The sequence below is a fragment of the Marmota marmota genome, unplaced genomic scaffold, assembly GCF_001458135.2.
Source record: "Marmota marmota marmota unplaced genomic scaffold, marMar, whole genome shotgun sequence".
NCBI lineage: Eukaryota > Metazoa > Chordata > Mammalia > Rodentia > Sciuridae > Marmota > Marmota marmota.
Window position 1 is genome coordinate 17,689,539 of NW_025999999.1, and position 20,216 is coordinate 17,709,754.

The window sequence follows — 20,216 nt, forward strand, 5'->3', positions numbered from 1 at the left end:
ACACATATATATAAATTCATAGCTATTTTAAATCCAGAAGAACCTTGGTTCAACCTAAATACTTTATAACAAACTACAAACTTTGAAAGTATAAATTGTACCATTCAAGCCCCAAATAATATCATTAAATAATATACATTAAGATAAGCAAACTGAGCCTTGAGATAACTCCTTTCAACATAAGCTTTACTGTTCTTTATAGTAAAAGTTTAAGTATAGCAAGAGGGTTTTGGTTTCTTTCTTTCTTTCTTTTAACATATTCCCCCCAAATACATTTGAAAGAAGTATAAACAAAACTTACCTTTCTATCAGTTTTAGCAAGATTCTGAAATGGCAATTAAATTCAGAAGCAAAAATCAATGAAAAAAGCATTCACATAGTTCAATATCATCTGCTCACACCATCAAACAATTGATTTTCACATATATTAACTTGAAAAGACATACTTTCCTGGATAAAGTTTTTAAAAATAACAGTAAAAAAGTGAACATAAGAAACATGAATACCTTGTTTTCCAGAATTAAACTGTCTAATGCTTACGTTTTATTTAAGATGAATTTACACAGATCCAATTCTGCTCTTAAAACATAAAAACTGAGTTGCTGTTTCAAAGAACTCTAGATGCGTTATGCAAAAAGGAAGAAAAAAATTTTTTTTCTGTACTGGGCATTGAGTCCTCTGCCTCATAGTACATGCTAGGTATGCACTCTACCACTGAGCTATGCCCCCAGCCCTTTTATTTTTTATTTTGAGACAGGGTCTCACTAAGTTGCCCAGGCTAGTCTTGAACTCGCAATCCTCTTACCTCAGCCTCCCAAGTCATAGGGATTACAGGTATGCACTACCACACACAACCAGAAAGATACAGTTTTTAAAGTGGAATAATTAAGATCTTAATTAAGCTTTTGGGTAAAATTGAATACATTGGGTTTTCTTAAAAATAAACACAGTTGTAAAATTTAAAAGTTTCTTTTAGCTCACCAGTTTAAAAATTTGTATTATGAAGCCAAAGTCATTTATTGCCATGGAGGTCTTTCAGCTTTGTACCCAAGACTTGGGGCAGGGTGAATTTTTATGCTATATGAGTTATTATCACCTGCATGTTCATGTACAAACACACACACAAAGATGTTTTTAAAAGGGATTAAGATAAGACACCCCAAATAGTACCAAATCCTATGACAAGATAACAAGAAAAAGTATGACCCATCATGATTCCAGAAAAAAAGGGTCAGTGACCACATCATATATCACAGAAGTTATATATGTTAAATTATCAGTTTGGTATATTAGAGTCATGCAATTTTAGATACCTCTAATAATTTTTTTTAATATTAAAACAGAAAGTTTATTAATACAGAAACCTTAATTTGCAGCTATTTGTATTGACATCACTACTTGCACTTTAATTAGTTTAAGAAAATATGAAAAGTTTTTTCAATTAATTTCTCTTCCAAATCCAAAAACTAAAAGGACAAAAGGGAAAGCTAATAGTTAAAAAAATAATAACTGCAAGTTGTAAGTCTGCTTTATGTTAAAGAGTTTGGGCTAATATTTAAATTTTGAATCCACCTTTGGTCTAGATTTGGTTAATTTGGTATGGTATAGTTTATAAAACTAATTATTCATTTGCGCTTAGTACATAATCCCACAGTAGACGATGAGCTCATGTGTGTTTTAATAACAGAAAAATGTTAATAAATAGATCCATTCAATACTGTGCTGGACCTAATTACCCCCAATGTTTCTCTTTATTTACTAACCAAAATAAAAATTTTAAACCTCAGTAGCTAATAAAATTCAAAGGATTATTTGAAACAATTTAAGATTAAAGGATCAATTGTTTATGATCCCACTGCTGCCTCTAAAATGATTAGTAAGTATAACATTCACAACATTGTAAACCCAGTAACATGTTTATAAGAAATTCAAGAACTGGTTCTAGTATTTAAAAGTAGAGATAAGAAACAAATGAGAAACCTAAGTTTTACTAAAAGAAAAAAAAAACTTCAGGTTAAGGATTCTTACTTTAATTGACACTGTTTGAGGGCTTGGGAAACTAGGGAAGATTTATTAATAGTACTTTGAAGGAAAAGATGGTTTTCTAAATCTCTAAATAAGGCTGCTTTCATGCTACAACCTATCATCCCCTCCCTAAAAAGTTGAGTATACTGCACTGTTTTGAAATGTTAGTGTGTAACTATAAACATGTTTTTAAAATGAATATACTAGACAATTATCATTAGCTATATTGTTACTGTATAGTATCAAAAGACAACTCTTTGGTTTATGGATCAGGGAACTAAAAGGTTAGAGTGGTGACTGTATTGCACATTAGACACTCCTCTCAGCAAAAAATAAGACTCTAAAATGTCAATTACTTTCTATGGAATCCCTGTCATTTAAAGAAACTTTAATTAAGTTTATACACAACTACTTTGAATTAGATAAGGCCCCCCAAATTAAACATAATCCATGCATCTTCTGGGGGACTCCTCAATAATCATTTTCCCTACTACCCTGCAAGATTTATGAACTACCCAATATCTTATCTGAATATGTTTAATTTAAAATAACACAAAAAGACCAAAAAGGAAAAAAAGAAGGAGGCTTATTTATCATCTGTTTTTCATTTCAGAAAGAACTGAAAAGTAATGCACACAGAACAGTGTACTTTATACACAAAGATACTTCAGTTTCATTCTCAATGACTCTAGAACCTTAATCTTTTCTGAAAGATCACTCTGCCAAATAGGAGGGTGTAGTTAATAGTTGAGAAGGCCACACCCACAACCTACATACTAAACACTGATTTTTCTTTTAATGACTACTAGTACCCATCTTGAAACATTGTTCCACTAATTTTCTGCACATTTTCCTTAGAAAAAATACCCTATTTATTGTTTTGGAATAAATAAAAAAGCTGGGCATCAAAAGAACATGATACATATGCAGAGAAAATTGCCAGGTACCAAGCACAGTACAGCATATTTTTCCTATACTATTCTGATTCCCACAGGTTGCAAGACTATTAAGAGAAAGAAGCAGGATTCTAATACAGATGTTCTGACTATATATCCGGGCCTCTTAAGTCTGGACAAAATCAAAATATAAATATTTGCTGAAGTTGCTAAATTGTTAAACGGCTGAGCAATAACTACACCTGCAAGGCACTGCTACCCAGTATTGCTATTTGGGAGACATATGCAAGAGATTTTTTGTTTTGTTTTGCTACTTTACATGTATGATGGAGACATAAATTTGGAATTCCTTCCTAAGCAAGTAAGGTTTAAGAAATGCCTGATGTCCTTGTTTAAAAAGCAACATAATCCCGGTGCGGTGTAAGACGCCTGTCATCCCAGCTACAGGGAAGGGTGAGGCAAGAGGATCGCAAATTGGAAGCCAACCTGGGAAACTTAGCGAGCCGTGAATTAAAATTAGAAAACAAAAAATAAAATAAAATAAAATAGCCGGGGATGTAGCTCAGTGGTGCCGCGCCCCTGAGTTCAGTCCCCACATAGGGGGCAACATAAAAACAAAGAACCGCATCTCTCAAAGATATCAAAGAATCATTTCTAAATAACTTAAAATCACAGTCATGGAAGTGTTTGGAGAGGGGTGAAAAGTCGCCACAACAGTAAACGCAAAACTTGGAGCCCAACAGCGAGATGGGTGAATGACTGTGAAAGATCTCCGAGCAGGTGGAGCTCGGCCGCAGTTTCTTTCCACTTGCAGCCCAGGCAATCCGCCCAAATTCGGCAGCTCTCGAGGCACAGCTCTCGAGGCACAGCCCGAGGCCCCGCCGCCCCGTCCCCGCCGCCCGCTCCCCGGGCCCCGGGCCCCCGCTCCCCAAGGGAGGCGGCGGGGAGAAGGGGCTCCGAATCCCGGCGCCCACCGCTCGCCTCTGTCCTCCCTCAGGAGAGAAGCCAGATCCGGAGGCGGGCAGCCGGCCTGCCCCCGCCCCGGGGCCGCCGGACCGTCCGGGAGGTTGGCAGCCCCGCCGCGCCGCCCCAGTCGGTCCCGGACGCCCCTCGGCACTCACCCCACTTCTCCAAGCCTCAGGCCGCACCCTAACTAGGCCGCTGGAGCTCCGGCTCAGGGGCCAACCTCTCCATGGCGGGATCCGCCGGACTAGAAGTGGGCGGGGGAGACAGCGGCGGGGATCGCGGCCCACCCCTCACTCTCTCCACAGCCGCTTCCCCAAACCCCCGCGGAGCTGACACATCAACAAAGATGGCGGCGACACTGAAGCCGGACCGGGTACAGCTGAGGGGGCGGGGCTTCCCGAAGGAGCCAATCAGCACGGCGCAGGCGGCATGACGCCACTCACCTTGAGGTGCGAGGTAACCTGTCTGCAGTGGGCGGGGCCGGCACCGCGCCGCCTCCTGCCTGGCGACCCCGGGAAGTCACACCCGGCTTTGAGCCTCGCCGGGCGTCCACGTCCCAGCCAACCCCGCGAGCCGGCTCTCCAGTCCTTAGACCTGTCCGACCGCTCACCCCTCCCCGGCACAACGGGGTGGCTTCTTTTGGTGGGAAGCGCTTAGTTGGGTAGTATGTCTCCTCCTTTGGCCTGTGCTCGTGTGAGTCAGAGGCATAAAACAATAAAAGAATTCGAAATAGTGGTTTCCCGGCTCTGACGCTCAAACTTTGCACCTCACATGGGTAGGCGGAGACCACAGTAGCAGCCTACCTGCCCATTTGACAATTTGACCCTGGGAGAGACCTCCGGGAGGTTTCCATAACACCAGAATTCGGATTTTCAGAGTGGCAACTACTGCCATTGTTTGATAATAAAATGTTGGCGCGTTCGGCTCCTGAAAAGGACTAAACGCCTCTAGGGCTGGAAGTAGCTTTTCCAGGCTTGGAGTCCCAGCATGCTTCAGGGCCACAAAAAGGGTATGGAACATTGTTGCCAAGCAAGGTCCACACAAGTAAAGTGAATGGTTTTAGTCTGCGGAAGTTTGCAAACCTCCTCTCTCCAGTGAAGCTGTGTTCTTTGGTTTAGGACCTCTTAAGCAAAACTCATGAGTGAATGTAATTAATTCAGACGAATCTTACTACAGGGATTTGGTGAAGACAAACTTACTACCGTTCTGTTAAACTTTTTTTTCATACTAGCTGAAAAATTATCGCGATGCCTAACTTCTGTCCTTTTCAACAAGAAATGGCACCTCCCTCCTCAAAGGAATCGTATTAAAACACACTTTGCAGATAGCATGTTTGTGATGAAGAAATTATTTGAATTTAAAATAATAAATCAGGCAAACCTTTTAGTGCTGGGGGGGGGATCAAAGAACCTAAGCTGTTTCGGTACTCTTATTGTCAGTAATGACATTGGCATTTGTTATTCCTGAAATTTATTTCTGAACTTATAAGTAGTATAAAGCATATATGATGTGTCTTTGGGAACCACGTTTTTCACTATAAAAGAAATAGAAATACGAAATAAAATGAAACAATAAAATTATGCTTATATTTGAATATTTTGAAATATGAGAATGAACTCAATGCATTTTATTTTTTTATTAAGAAGTTTGGGGCTGGGTATATACCTCAGTGGTGAAACACTTGCCTAACGTGCCAAGCCCTGGCTTCAAACCCTATCCCTGAAGAAAAAGAAAACTAAAAATCTCACAGAAAAGGCCTAACACAATGACCAACCTTATGCATACCCCTACTCTGCAGACTATGATCTCTAAATATCATTTCCCACTAAAATGTACCTGGACTGAAAAAGTTACAAGGTCTGATTCCAAATTTGGGGCAAAAAAATGTACAAGATAGGCTTAGGGAATGTTGGTTATGCTACTCAGATGTGGGCTTCACATAATGGCTTCCTTCATAAGTATTTAGTGTGTGTGTGGTGGGTCCGAAGAGTAGAAAAATCTAACATATCTCAGCAAGATAATCAAGTCCAACATCAAATGTCCTAATTCATGTTCAGGGCAGACTTGGTGGCACAGGTCTGTAATCCCAGTAACTTGGGAGGCTGAGGCAGGAGGATTGAAACTGTGAGGTCAGCCTCAGCAATTTAGCAAGACCCCACCTCAAAATAAAAAAAGAGCTGGGGATGTAGCTCAGTTATAAAGAGCCTCTGAGTTCAATCCATATTTCCAGGAAAAAAAAGTAATACTAAGATAGAAATAATGTTTGAAGGGTATACAATTGATATGATCAATGAAAATAGCACTTTATTCCAATAATCCATGACTCCATTTCTATCATGAGAAGGATATCAACAGTGGGGCCAGCATCCTGCAAAAAGCCTGACTCCTGGTCATCAAAGAAAAATTTGAGAAACAGCCACAGACAAAGAGAGCCTAAGGAGACATAACTAAATTAATGTAGTATCCTGGTTGAGATCCTGATTCCAAAAAGGCACAAGTAGCTTAGGTAGGGGGAGAACATAAGGAAACCTGAATAGACCACTGACTTTAGTTAACAATATATCAAGATTGATTCCGCAAGTGTAAGAAATGTATAATAATAATTTAATAATAAGGGGAACTCTGAACTTTCTTATTTATACTACACGTCTCCACATTTTCTAAAAAAAAAAAAAGTACAATATATTTTTTAAAAATACAAGTCTGGTTTTTGTATTAAAACGTTGTAGGAAGAGTGATTGGAATGCAGATGTTGCCAAAACTGATCATGAATTGATAATGTTGAAATTAGGTGAAGAGTGCACTGGGGGTATACCATTCCTTTGAATATGTCATAAAAGTTTTATACCAAAAAAATAAAGATAAAAAATGTTTGAGCAACACCAACAGATAGAATCACATGCCCTTAATTAGACACAAACACCCACAACAGGTGAATTTACTCTCCATGACCAGGCAGAAGTGGCCCCTCAAAAGACTTTCAAGTGGCCAAAGGGATCCGAATGGTTTTCACAAACAAACCAGAACAACAACTTGGCCACGTTTGGGCAGAAGAACTTCGGCACCCGCAGCCCCAGACCACCCCCTGAAGCTCAAGACCACAGAATGCGCCCAAGGGCCAGAGCGCGGCTTCCTGGCCCAGGGAGGGCGCACGTGGGGCGTGGCGGGCGCACGTGGGCGCGGACTGCGCAGGCGCCGCGCTGGAACCGCGGGGCTTCCAGTCGTTGGAGGCCGGACGTTGGGCGCTGGACGTTGAGGTTGGGCGTTGAGCGGGTACAAGGCCTGGAAGTGGAAAGAGGATGGAAGGGTAGAGGAGACCTTGGAACTCTGGCTGAGAAGGGCAGGTCTAGGAGGTTTGGGTGTGGGCGGGTTCCGTGCTGGTTGGAAGGACCCAGGAATTGGGTTGCCAGCCGGCAGGGGCCCTGCTGCTGGTTTGGAAATAGTACTTGCAGGCATGAATCCCCACGATGTAAACATTCCCCTTCGCTACAAAAGAAATTTGTGATTTCATTGCTTAAATTCAAAGCTGGAGTGCAAACATTAATTACTTAACTCTTCCCCCCTAACACCTTCTGTAGGAGAGGAAGTTGCACCACCACATTCACTGAGATGTGAGTGAGCCGGCGCTCGTTTGCCTAACAGGTGTTTGTAGCGCCTGCTGTGTGCCAATCGCTTTTCTGAGGCCCCTGCTATAAATAACGTTTTCTCTTGGACCTCCGGAGTTAGAGCAGGTGCTTTTAGTTCCCTAGATGAGACACCACGGTACTGCATGCAAATTTGCACAGCTATGGGTGTCAACTGGGTAAGGTGCTGGACCAGGGACGGTGGGGTGAGGATGGGGAGGTGACAAGTTACTCAACTTCCCGTTACTCGTTTTTGAGGAACAAATAGACGTTAATCTTCAGATTTTCATCTTAAACATGCAAACTCGTTCCTCATGGGAGGATAATTGTTTGTGGGAGTGGGATATAAGAGCAGAGGGCTGGGGTTGTAGCTTAGTTGTAGAACGCTTGCTTAGCCTGTGCAGGCTCTGTCCCAACCCCAGCGTGAGGAGGAAGTTCTTGAGCAGCAACCACCCCACCGCAGGGGCAAGTTTCGGTACAGTATCCTTTAATCTTCGTGATTTGGATTTATGAGGAAGTTACTACTGCTCTCCTCACTTTACAGTCTCTGAATGAATAGTAGACAAATGAAGTGATGTTGTCCAAGACAGCAAAGTTAAATGAGGACGCTGGGACTCGGATCTGACTTAAAAACTCTTTATCTGCTACACCCACTGAGCTTTGTAATTTTAAGACAATGCTTCCTTTGAGTAGAATGGCTCTCCTTGAATGTTTGGGATTACCAGGAAGATAAAAGCAAACTTTAAAAAGGAAAACCATTACATCTAAGTATCTCTGCATACACTTTTATTATTAAAAGAAACAATAAGGGTTGACTTGAGCCCTGGGCGCTGTCAGGAATCTGCCAGGAGAGGTCGGAAGTCACAGTTTATGCAATACGGTTTCAAGATTAAAACATAACCGGTGGTTGACTCTGGATTAAGCTAAATAGGTATATATGCAAAGTCTTATGGGTGTTTTTTAATGTAAACTCAACCTTAAAAGCCTGATGAGTCCCAGTTGTGGTAGTTAAACAAAAATCTATGTGTTAAAATTCATAGAACTGTAATCAAAAAGAAAAAATCAACTTAATGGTATGATAAATACATGTATTTTAAAAATCCAAAAGTTTTTAGGTGATGGAGGGTTATATTTGAATTCAAAGCAGTCCTGGCTATTTGTTCCAAATGCTAATGCATGAATGGAAGTAAAAGTGTTCAAAGACAGGGATGTCAGGACTTACCACCCGTTTACCTGCTGTCGGGATACATCTGCAGTCTTGTGCTCAACTATGAGAGTCAGCTGTATGAGGGTGTCTGATTAACTAGAGAAAGTTTAGAATGTTGAGGAAGCTAAGAGGTGTTGTATGAGCAAGTGAAGGACCTAGGAGAAAGGAAAATTCATGGCTGTCTCAGATGTTTGAAAGTTGGGTCAGAGGCAGCAGAGTAAGTTGAGAACCATTTTATTAAAAAAAAAAAAAGGAATATAGTACCCTTGGCTGTGCCCAAATATAGTATGAAGCTTCTGATCTTGAAATGTACTGTGTGCTTGTCCTGGAAAATTCCTGAATGTGGTGAAGCAGTGAGGTACCCTTCAAACCCACATATTCCATGATAGGTGGACCTACTTTTAAGTTTAAATCCTCTACTTGCTGCTACAAGTTTACAGTGAGTAAAGTCAAGTATATTTACAGAACTTAGATTTGGAAGTGTGAGGCATGAAGTTCTGCCATTAAATTTCAGTAAACCTCATAGTATCTAATTCTCCATTTAACATTGCTGGGTATCATTTCATCAGTGAATTTCATTCTCCTTGTCCAGGTTGTCGTGAAAATTGTAGTACCCATAAAATAATTTTTATCATACAAATAGCTTTAGAATGCCTTATTGTACAAAGTACCTTGCTGGGTGCTGTGGTGAAATAAAAAGATTTTTGATTTTTAAAGACATGGTTCCTCCACTCAAATCAACTTAAAATAACTTAGAAGATTGACCTGTCTGTGATTAACTGGCAACCTTAATAAATAAGGGCAAGTTATGAAAGGCTGTCTCAGGAGCACTGTGCGGTGTACTGAAGTGGTTCCACTGGGCAAGATGCCGCCTCTATCTCAACTATATGGTTTAAATATTACTGTAGCCATTCTATGCAGAAAATAACAGTTACATCAATTTGAAATATTTAAAAATGTACAGATGAGGTTGAATGTTTCCCCCTTATGTCCATCAACTAATAATCCTTTTTTCATGACATTCATGCTTTTGGTGCATTTATTTTATTGGCATGTATACTGATGAGCTGCAAATAACAGAAAACCCGTAGGCTTATTTGTGGGCTACAGTATGGTGATTTGGATGCTACCGAGGACTCGGGCTCTTCACATTTTATGCTATCCTCTCCTGAGTGTGTGCTTAGAGCTTCCTCAGAAACTCCACTTGAGAACTTTGACTACCGATGTTGTCACTAACTGTAGCTGGCAGGACAGAGACTGACAATGGCATTTGGATTAGTCGCTGCTTACAGTATCTGGATTTTTTTTCTTATACCAGGAATTGAACCCAGAGATGCTTAAACACTAAGCCATATCCCCTTTATTTGTTTTTTATTTTGAGATAGGGTCTCATGAAGTTGCTGAGACTGGCTTTGAACTTGAGATCCTCCTGCCTCAGCCTTTGGTGCAGCTGGGAAATTACAGGCATGGGCCACCATGCTGGGCAGTATCTGGATTTTTAAAACTTATCAATACTTTTGAAAAAGTATCAAACTTACTGTCTCTGTGGTGTTACTTATTTCCTGGCCTATTTATTTTTTTTAAGTTTTTAATTGTTCACATAGTCATATTTGCTATCATTTTGTTTGTGATATTTTACCACTTTTAAATAGCAGCAAAAGCAAAAGCCTTTCATCCAGGTTTGTGTTCACGTGAAGAGTGGATATGGCTGGAATGACACTGGGATTTTGGGAGTTCATGTGATCTTTGTCGCCCAGAATTTGCTCAGTGTTGGAAAGGTGGATATTGTTGGTTGTATTTGTCCCTATTTGATCAAGTTTATCTTGTTACTAAAATATTCATTATCATTGTTTGTTTTCTATGTTTGAATAGTAGTTGTATAAGGGAAGTGTTTCCTTACCATTATGGATTGAGTTTCTCCTTCAGTCTGTTTTCTCTTTTTTAATTGTACTGGGAGTTGAACCCGGGGCTTCTCTACCCCTAAGCTATATCCCCAGCCCTTTTCATTTTTATTTTTTAGGGAATCTTACCAGGTTGCCCAGGCTGGCCTCAAACTTGCAATCCTTCTGCCTCAGACTCCCTAGTAGGGGGGATTATAGTCGCCATGCCCAGCTTCCAGTCAGTTTTTGCCTGATTCATCTCATAGCGAGATTATTATGACTCAGTGATTCCTGGCTACTCTGTTTCTTCAGTGTGTTTCTTTTACTAAAATATCTTTCATTGTCTAAATGATTTCTATGTTGAATTCTGTTTTATCTGCTATTAATGTTAACATTCTACTTTTATTTTGGTTATTTGCATAACACATTTTTAATCCTTTTATTCTCAGCCTTGCTGTAGGATTTCTATTTGTGTGCGCCTTTTGTTTATAATGTCTGGCTGGATGTTTTCCTCCCTGAACCTCTTTTCTCTTCTAATTGAAACTAACCCTTTGATACTTGCATTTCTTGAACATGGTTCTGTCATATTATTTGATATTTTCTATTTACCATGCTTGAATTATTTTCCTGTTTGATTAAACATGTTTTTCTTTGATTTTTAAACTTATGCCTTCTATTTCTACTGGTTTTTACTCTATAATGCACATCTTTATATTTCTTGTATAGCTTAAGTTGCCTAAGCTTTCATATCCCCACCACCATCCAGTTTCCTTTGGAGATTATTTTCCTTTTATAATTTGACATATTGCTCCTTTTCTTATTGTATCCAATATTGAGGTTCTCAGTCTTTTCCTTTGGTGTAGGAAGTTTTTTAGTATAGGTGTACTTTTTCTGGCAGCTGCAGCATCTCCCACCATAGCTGCCCACCTTGAATCCTTCTTTTGAGAATCTTCCAGGATCTAGGCCACCTTTGAATGCACCTGTGTATTTCTTTCATAAATTTCACTATTATGTGTTGTCTTTGGGTTGGGATAGACCTAATTTATAAAACATGAGGTGGAAGTTTTAGAACACCAAGAGGGAGTATTTCCCTTCTCATTTATTTTTTGTTCAAAACCATGTCAGACAGCATTTGAGGTATTAATCATTGGTTTCAGTCATCTGTAACTTTTTTTTTAATCTGAAAAGTTTTAGGAGAATAGACAAAAATTTGCCTACAGTTAAAGAAAAAACTGATTACTACTTCAAAAAGAAGAGTTGCTTTTCTACTTTAGGTGCTTCCCCTGGACAGGACACTTGGCATCTTTAAGAGTAATAGGAAAATGACACACCAACATCATTTCTCTGAGGCACTTTGTGACAAATGAAATGGAAATTTTGCAATGTTTCTAACATTTTTAGAGAAGGGTACAGTTTACAATGTATGAAAGTTCAGCTGGAGATTATCAAAGCAGGGTGCTTGGGAAAACTAGAAGGAACAGGGTTCAGCTGAGACAGGTTGTGATGGATGGCCAGGATGGTAGGAAGGTGAGTGAGCAAGGGCATTCTAGGTAGCAGTCAGCTCATTTGAGGACTTGGTGCAGCGTAATGTAGGAGACGGTAGAGGGGTTCTGAGAAGGTAGAAAAGTAGGTAATGACCAGATTTAAATAAGAGTATCTATGGTATTATACCAGTAAGGTGTAGGCTTTATATTGGAAATATTTCTCTAAAAGCATGAAAGACCTTTTCCATTCCCCATATTCCAAAAGCTTTTAAAAGTAAGGAATGGTGTGGAACTCTGAGGTTACTCTTTTTAATGTCTTGAGTTGATCTTTTTTTGGTCTGTTATTGAATTCTGTTAAACTTGGAGTTTGTATTCATCCATAAGGAACTATTCTTATACCATGTAGGTTTCGATGTAAAGGTGAAATCTGCTTTTGAATTATTTATGGGAATTATCTGTTAAATATTTGAAAAAATCATCTGGGCCTGCAGTTCTACTTTTGCAATTAAAAGTTGCCTCTTAAATATATTTATTTCATTCCTTAGACTTCTATGAATGTTAAGTTATCACCTAATATGAAGTCAAGAAATAATTTGGAAGCATCGACTTGTAAAATGACTGAATCATTTAGTTTTGAAAAAAATGAAAGCAAGCTTCCACCACACGATTCCTTAAGAAGGCCTGGAGCACATCATAACCATCCTAATTTCAGGTTGAAAAGCCCAGAGAATGGAAATAAAAAGAACAATTTTTTGCTTTGTGAGCAAACCAAACAGTATTTAGTGAGTCAGGAAGACAATTCAGTATCTTCAGACCCTAATGGCATCAATGGAGAAGTTGGATCCAAAGGAGACCGGAAGACGTTGCCGGCAGGTGAGTAAAAACCACGGGCTGCACGATGATGGGTTGGTTTCTCTGAGTTTCCACAGGTAGGCTTAGCTCCACCAGCGGGCTAGGAACAGGACCGCCAAATGACTGTAGAGTTTGCATGTAATTGTCAGTTTCAAAGAGACAAGTACCAAGTGGCTACCTTTGGCTTGATTAATCACAGAAAAAATTACTCAAGAGAAAATGGCTTCAGAGGACCACCCCCACCCTACAATCAGAGAACTGTACTAGGAATGTAGAAAGGAAGCACATTGGAATTTTTTTATGGATGTTTTAAAGATTGGCCATACTTTTAAAATAGCATGTAATTTTTATGCAGATAATAGCAGACAAATAATAGTAACCGGTTTCACGTGATTTGTTTTATCATTCCTTTGCTCCTAATTCTGAAAACCTGCTTTTGAAGGAGAGTAGGCCATAGCGAAATGAAACCTCTTTGAGTGTGAGATGTGAGTTTTTAACATTATGTTGATGTAATTCTCCGAACCAACGTGACCCTTGGCCCCTAGGGTTCCTCAGGAGGTCAAAACGATCTTCCTGAAGGTGCTTAAACATTTTGCTAAGCTGATTTTACACTGACAGTGCAAAAGCAAGAATGGGTGAATTGCTCTACATAACCTCTAGCCCCACCCTGGGCTAGTGGTCATTGAATTTTTCATTGTCATGTTCTTGCAGTTAAACAAAAATGCCAGCATCACTAAAAAATATCCTTCATGGAGCAGAAAAAATTATTTTATTAAATAATTAAAAAATATATATATATATTAATTTTATTAAATCTCGACCGTTGTGTACAGGTATTTTTAGCATTTTGTGTAATGAAATAAGAATTACTCGTAGCTTCTAAAGTATGAAAAAGTATGCATGTAACTGAGCTGTGAGCTGAAAAGGAGATTTTTTTTTCCTTTGAACATCCTTTCTACTTGAAGGACAAACTTTGTTTGGACTTAAATATTTGTCAAGCATTTTCTCAAAAATTAACAAAGTGAACTTGTCACTTCAAGGACAACAGCTGGTGATATTCTATTGTCAAGAGATAAAATTCTAACTTCCAGACAAATTAGGATTTCAGGATTTTTGTGTCTGCTACTCTGATTTAAGAGCTTCTCTGTACTTTAAAGATTTCTGGTGAGATGCATGGTGATATTTACACATTTTGCCGGGAGGGGGACAGTGTCACTTTGTTGCTGGGCTCAAACTCCCAGTCCTCCCTGGCAGGTGGAATTTCAGGTGTGTGCCACTATGCCCAATTAACACACAATTTTTGATATTGTGTAATGGAATGTTTTGACATTTGACAGCTGGGAATAACTCGGCAGCATTTTCCAGCGGTAAAGACTGCAAAGTGCAGGCTAAATTAGTGGTGGCATGAAAAGTTCACTGATGTGGTTTTAGACTCCATGTTACAGCTGACACTTAGACCACCACTTGAGCTTTGGTGTGATGTTAAAGGAAAACATTCACAGTTATTTGAGAAGGCCATTAAATGCTCTTCCTGCTTGCGACTACCTCTATATGTGAGGCCAGATTCCCTTCAAATAACTGGCAAAGCAGCATTTCATGATAGACTGAATGCCAAAGCATATACATGAATCCATCAGTGTTCTGTAAGCCAAACATTAAAGAGAGATGAAGAACGTTTTTCTGTTCTGAAAAGTTTTTTTAAACAAATTAAGTTACCATGTAATACATTTATTTTTAAATGAGTATTTCAAAATTTAGTTTTAATTTTTAATATAGTATGTATTAATAGACATAAGCCATGTAAACAAAAGTTCTTTGGGGTTGTCAGTAATTTTTATGAGGGTAAAAGGGTTCTGAGTTCAAAAAGTTTGAGAATGGCTGCCTTACTGAATAGGGGGAAATCTACAGTGACAAGAGGAATAGGCAAGAAAATTTGAGACAACTCCTTTTTCCATTAGGAAAATTGGGATGTTGCTTATTTATGGTGTAACTATAAGGCCATTATGCAGTTGCCCTATTATTTGAATATCACCTAATTATTCTATTTTACATTATCAGAAATAAAAGATAATATTTGGCTTTTATTAGGAATCGTGTTTTTCCTCCTCAGGAAACTCGGTGTCACCATTAAGTGTTGGAAATAATTCACCACCCAAAGAAATAAAAACTGTAAGTTCTTCCCCCTATTTTGCATTTTTAGATAAAAGATTCTAGCATTTTTGTATTGCATTAATAAAGAAGTATTCAATTTGTATGTATTGTTTGAGGTCAAATTTACTTTTCTTTAATGTAGTACCTTAAAAAATACTCTTTTCTTTATGGGTAATTGTGTAGATTGTACAGTTAAAAGTATAGAGAGTTCCTGGTTACCCTCTGCCCCAGTCTCCTGGTGGTGACATGTTACAGGACTATAGCACATGTATCACCCCTGATGGTCAAGACAGAACATTTCATCACTACTTATGTGCCCTTTTACTGGCCTCATCTATCTATCATCCTGCTCCTACCCTTTCCTTAATCCCTGGAACCACTAATATAAATCATATTTCCATAGTTTCATTACTTCAAGGATGTTGTGTGAGTGGAATTAGACAGTGTGTAACCTTTAGGGAATGGCTGTTTTCACTCTGAGTAGTTCTCTGGAGACTGAGCTAGGTGGTTGCATGTACCAGTAGTTTTGAGTCTTTTTATTGCGGAATAGTCTTCTGTGGCATGGATAACTTGTTTAACCATTCACATACTGAATACACCTGGCTTCATTCTAGTTTTGGGCTTTTAAAACCAAAACTGCTGTATCCAAGCTTTTCCTGCTCTAAGATAAATGCCTAGCAGTACAATTTTGAGGTCATGTAGTAGTGGCATATTTTGCTTAAGAAACAGCGAAACTGTTTTCTGGAATGACTGTACCACATTGTGTTATCACCCAGAATGTGTGAGTTGTTCCAGTCTCCTCCGTTACCAGCATTTAGTGGAGTTCATGTTTTATTTCACCCATTCTCACAGGTGTAGAACATGCATCATTGAAATGTGTTTTTATTTATATATGACATCAGAATGCATTACAATTCTTATTACACATATAGAGCACAATTTTTCATATCTCTGGTTGTATACAAAGTATATTCACATCAATTCATGTCTTCATACATGTACTTTGGATAATAATGACCATCACATTCCACCATCATTTCTAACCCCATTGCCCCCTCCCACCCTCTGCCCTATCTAGAGTTCGTCTGTTCCTCCCATGCTCCCACCTCTATCCCACTATGAATCAGCCTCCTTATGTCAGAGAAAACATTAGGCATTTGGTTTGGGGGGATTGGCTAACTTCACTTAGCATTATCTTCTCTAACTCCATCCATTTACCTGCAAATGCCATGATTTTATTCTCTTTTATTGCTGAGTAATATTACATTGTGTATATATGTCACATTTTTTTAATCCATTCATCTATTGAAGGGCATCTAGGTTGGTTCCACAGTTTAGCTATTGTGAATTGTGCTGCTATAAACATTGATGTGGCTGTGTCCCTGTAGTATGCTCTTTTTTAAGTCCTTTGGGTATAGACCGAGGAGAAGGATAGCTGGGTCAAATGGTGGTTGCATTCCCAGTTTTCCAAGAAATCTCCATACTGCTTTCCATATTGGCTGCACCAATTTGCAGTCCCACCAGCAGTGTATGAATTTACCTTTTTTCCCACATCCTCGCCAACACTTATTGTTGTTTGTCTTCATAATAGCTGCCATTCTGACTGGAGTGATGATGAAATCTTAGAGTGGTTTTAATTTGCATTTCCCTGATGGCTAATGATGTTAAACATTTTTTCATCCATTTGTTTGCCATCTGTGTATTCTCTTTGGTGAAATATTTCTTTGTGTCTTTTGTTCATTTTCTAGTTGGAGGGTTTGGTTTTTTACTGTTGAGTTTTAAAAACTTCTTGTGTTTCCGATACCAGTCCTTTGTTAAGTTGTGATGTGCTGGTATTTTCTTCTAGTCTGTAGCTTATCTTTTCAGTCTCCTAATAAGGTCTTTAGCAGGAGAAAAGTAGTTCATTTTAATGAAGTCTGGCTTGACAGTTTTGCCTTGAGTGGCTCATGCTTTTAGGCATCAACAAACCTTAAGGACCCTTTGCTACTCTAGATCCAAAAAATGTTTTTTTTAAAGTTTCATAGTTTTACTTTTTTTGGCAGTGCTGAGGATTGAACTAGGAAATTGTGCTATTGAGCCACAGAGCTACATCCCCTACCCGTTTTTTTTTTTTTTTTTTAATCCATTTTGAGTTAAGTTTAAGAAACTTAGGCTGAGATTTTTTTTTTTTGCCTGTGGAGGTTCAGTTGCTAAGTGTCATTTGTTGAAAATGCTAGCTTCCTCTTCTGAATTGCTTTTGCACTTTTATTTAAAAAAAAATCAGGTATATTTGTGTAGCTCTGTGTTTTGCCATTCTATTCTAGACTCTCTGTTGTTTCCCATCTGTGCCTACCCCTTCACCAGTACCGCACAGTCTTGATTATTAGAGTATATAATATGTCTTGAAATTAGGTAGAGTGGTTCATTCTCCTGTATATTTCTTTTTCAAAATTGTTTTAGGTATTGTAGTTCCTTTCCCTTCACACATATACTGTTTATGATAATCTCATCCATATCCACAGAATTATCTTGCTGGAATTTTGGTATTAATTACATTAAACCTGTACCTCAATTTGAGAATTAACATAATTGCTATATTGAATCTTTCAAACCATGGACACATGTCTTTTATGTAGATCTTTGATTTTCTTCATTTTATAATTTTCAGTTTACAACTCCTGTACATGTTTTGTTAGATTTATACTTAAGTATTTCATTTTTGTGTTCATAAATATTTTGTGTGTGCTTCCCCATGTTCATTGCTAATATATAGAAATATGATTGAGTTTTGGATATTACATTCTGTGACCTTGCTGAAGTCACTTATTCAAGGACTGTTTTTTAGATCCCCTATAGTTTTCTACCTAGGTAACCATATCCTCTACATAGAGGGATAGTTTTATTTTTTTCCCTTTCAATATGTATGTTTTTATTTCCGTTTCTTCCCTTATTGCACTGTGTGAAAAAAAGTGGGGCAAGGCTGGGGTTGTGGCTCAGAGGTAGAGCACTCACCTACCATGCATGAGGCACTGAGTTCGATCCTCAGCACCACATAAAAATAAAATAAAGATATTGTTATAACTAAAAATAAATATTTTTTAAAAATGGTGGGACAGTAGATAGCCCTATTTCCAGATTTAGGGGGAAAACTTCAATTTTGTGCATTAAGTAGAATGTTAGCTATATGTTTCTATAAATGCTGTTTATCGTGTTGATGAAATTTCTCTATTCCTGATTTTTTGATAGTTTTTTTTTTTTATCATGAATAGGTGTTGAATTTTATCAAATATGTTTATTGCATGGATCAAAAGTAGTGATAATTTTTACTTTGCCTATAAATTTGGTGGATTACATTGATATTTTGAGTAGTTAACCAGCCTTGTGTCTCTGGAATAAACCTCATTTGGTCATGGTGTACAACTATTTTTATATATTGCTGAATTCTGATAAAACTTTGATAAAGATTTTTAAATTCATTTTCAAGGGAGGGCTTGTTTTGTAATTTTCTCTCTTTCACTTCTTTGTGTAGTTTGAATATCAATGTAATATTAGCTTTATAAGAAGCATTGGAAAGTGTTCCTTTTCTATTTTTTGGAAGAGAGATGATGGAATAAATAAATATGGAATTTATGTTAGTTTTTGTTTAAATATTTGGTAGGATTCTCCAGTGAAAACAGTTTGGACTTGGATATTTCTCCTGGTGGAATTTCAAAACTGATATAATTTAAAAAATATTTTTAGATTTATTTAAATTAGTTCATATTGTGATAGTTTTAGGTTATTTTTTTCAAATGAATTGGTATATTTTGTCTACATTACCAAATGATGTGTGCAGAGTTGTTTAGTATATTTATTATTTTTGATGTCACCACAGTGCTATCTATCCATGTTTCATTTTGGAAATTGGTAATTTCTGTCTTCTCTCTTTTCTTTATTGTCTGTTTTACAAGAGGTTTGTAAATTTTATTGATCTTTTCAAAGAACCAAGTCTTGTTTTCATTAATTTTTTTGTTTATCTTTAATGTTATTTATTTCTGCTTTTATTTTTACTGAGTTTTCCTTATTTGGGGCATTTTTTTGTCATTTTTTTGTTTTGTTTTTGAGTTATGTGTTAGCTTTCTTCAGTATAATGATATACCTGAGATAATTATATAGAAAAGAGGTTAAATTTGGCTCACAGTTTGGGAGGTATTCCAGTTCATGATCAAATGGCCCCATTGCTTTGGGGCCTGTGGTGAGGCAGCATATCATGGTGAGAGCATGTGATGGAATAAAACTGCTTATATTATGACCAGGAAGAAAAAGAGGAAGAGTTTGGGTTCCCCTTCAAGGGTGTCTCTGATGACCTAAGGACCTCTCATACATCCTAAAGGTTCCACCACCTCCCAGTAGCACCACTCTGGAGACCAGCCTTTAACATACGGACCTTTAGGGGACATTCAGGGCTCAAACTATGGCAAGATGAGAGATTATATTGTCGATTTGAAACTTTTCCTCTTTTCCAATATGTTCATTTAAGGCTTTAAATTTTCCTCTAATATTTTTAGATCTCTTTAAATTAGTTCATATTGTGATAGTTTTGAATGAAAACAAGACTTGGTTCTTTGAAAAGATCAACACTGCTTTAACTATGTCCCCTTTTTTTTTTTTTTTTGCTACTGGGGATTGAACTCAGGGACACTTGACCACTGAGCCACATTCCCAGCCCTATTTTGTATTTTATTTAGACACAGGGTCTCACTGAATTGCTGAGCACCTCGCTGTTGCTGAGGCTGGCTTTGAACTTGCGATCCTCCTGCCTCAGCCTCCTGAGCTGCTGGGATCATAGGTGTGTGTCACCGTACCCAGCTTCCCACAAGTTTTGATATTTTATATTATCATCTTTCAGTTCAAGGGTCTTTTATTAACCTGGAGACTTTCTGTTTGGCACATGCATTATTTAGAAGTATGTATTTTAGTTTTCAAGTGTTTGGAGATTATCTGTTCCTGCTACTGATTTCAAGTTTGAGTCTGTTGTAGTCAGAGAACAAACTCTGTATGATTTAAATTCTCCCTTCCTCTTCATGCATACTGAGCACATGCTCTACCATGGGGCCACATCCACAACCTTGTTTTTTTTTTTTATTTTTTGAGGTTCCCCTATACCCCTGCCA

The 20,216-nt window shown here is 38.2% G+C and overlaps 1 protein-coding gene across 2 annotated transcripts in view; it reads right to left on the reverse strand.

Moving 5' to 3' along the window:
- Ccdc186 (coiled-coil domain containing 186) overlaps positions 1 to 4,258 on the reverse strand; it is a 44,700-nt gene extending 40,442 nt beyond the window's left edge. For both annotated transcript variants that reach the window (XM_015494822.2, XM_048807371.1), the window contains exon 1: positions 4,043 to 4,258. The gene's annotated coding sequence lies outside the window, so the exon portion shown is untranslated. The remainder of the gene's footprint in view (positions 1 to 4,042) is intronic.
- Positions 4,259 to 20,216: the final 15,958 nt, after the last annotated feature.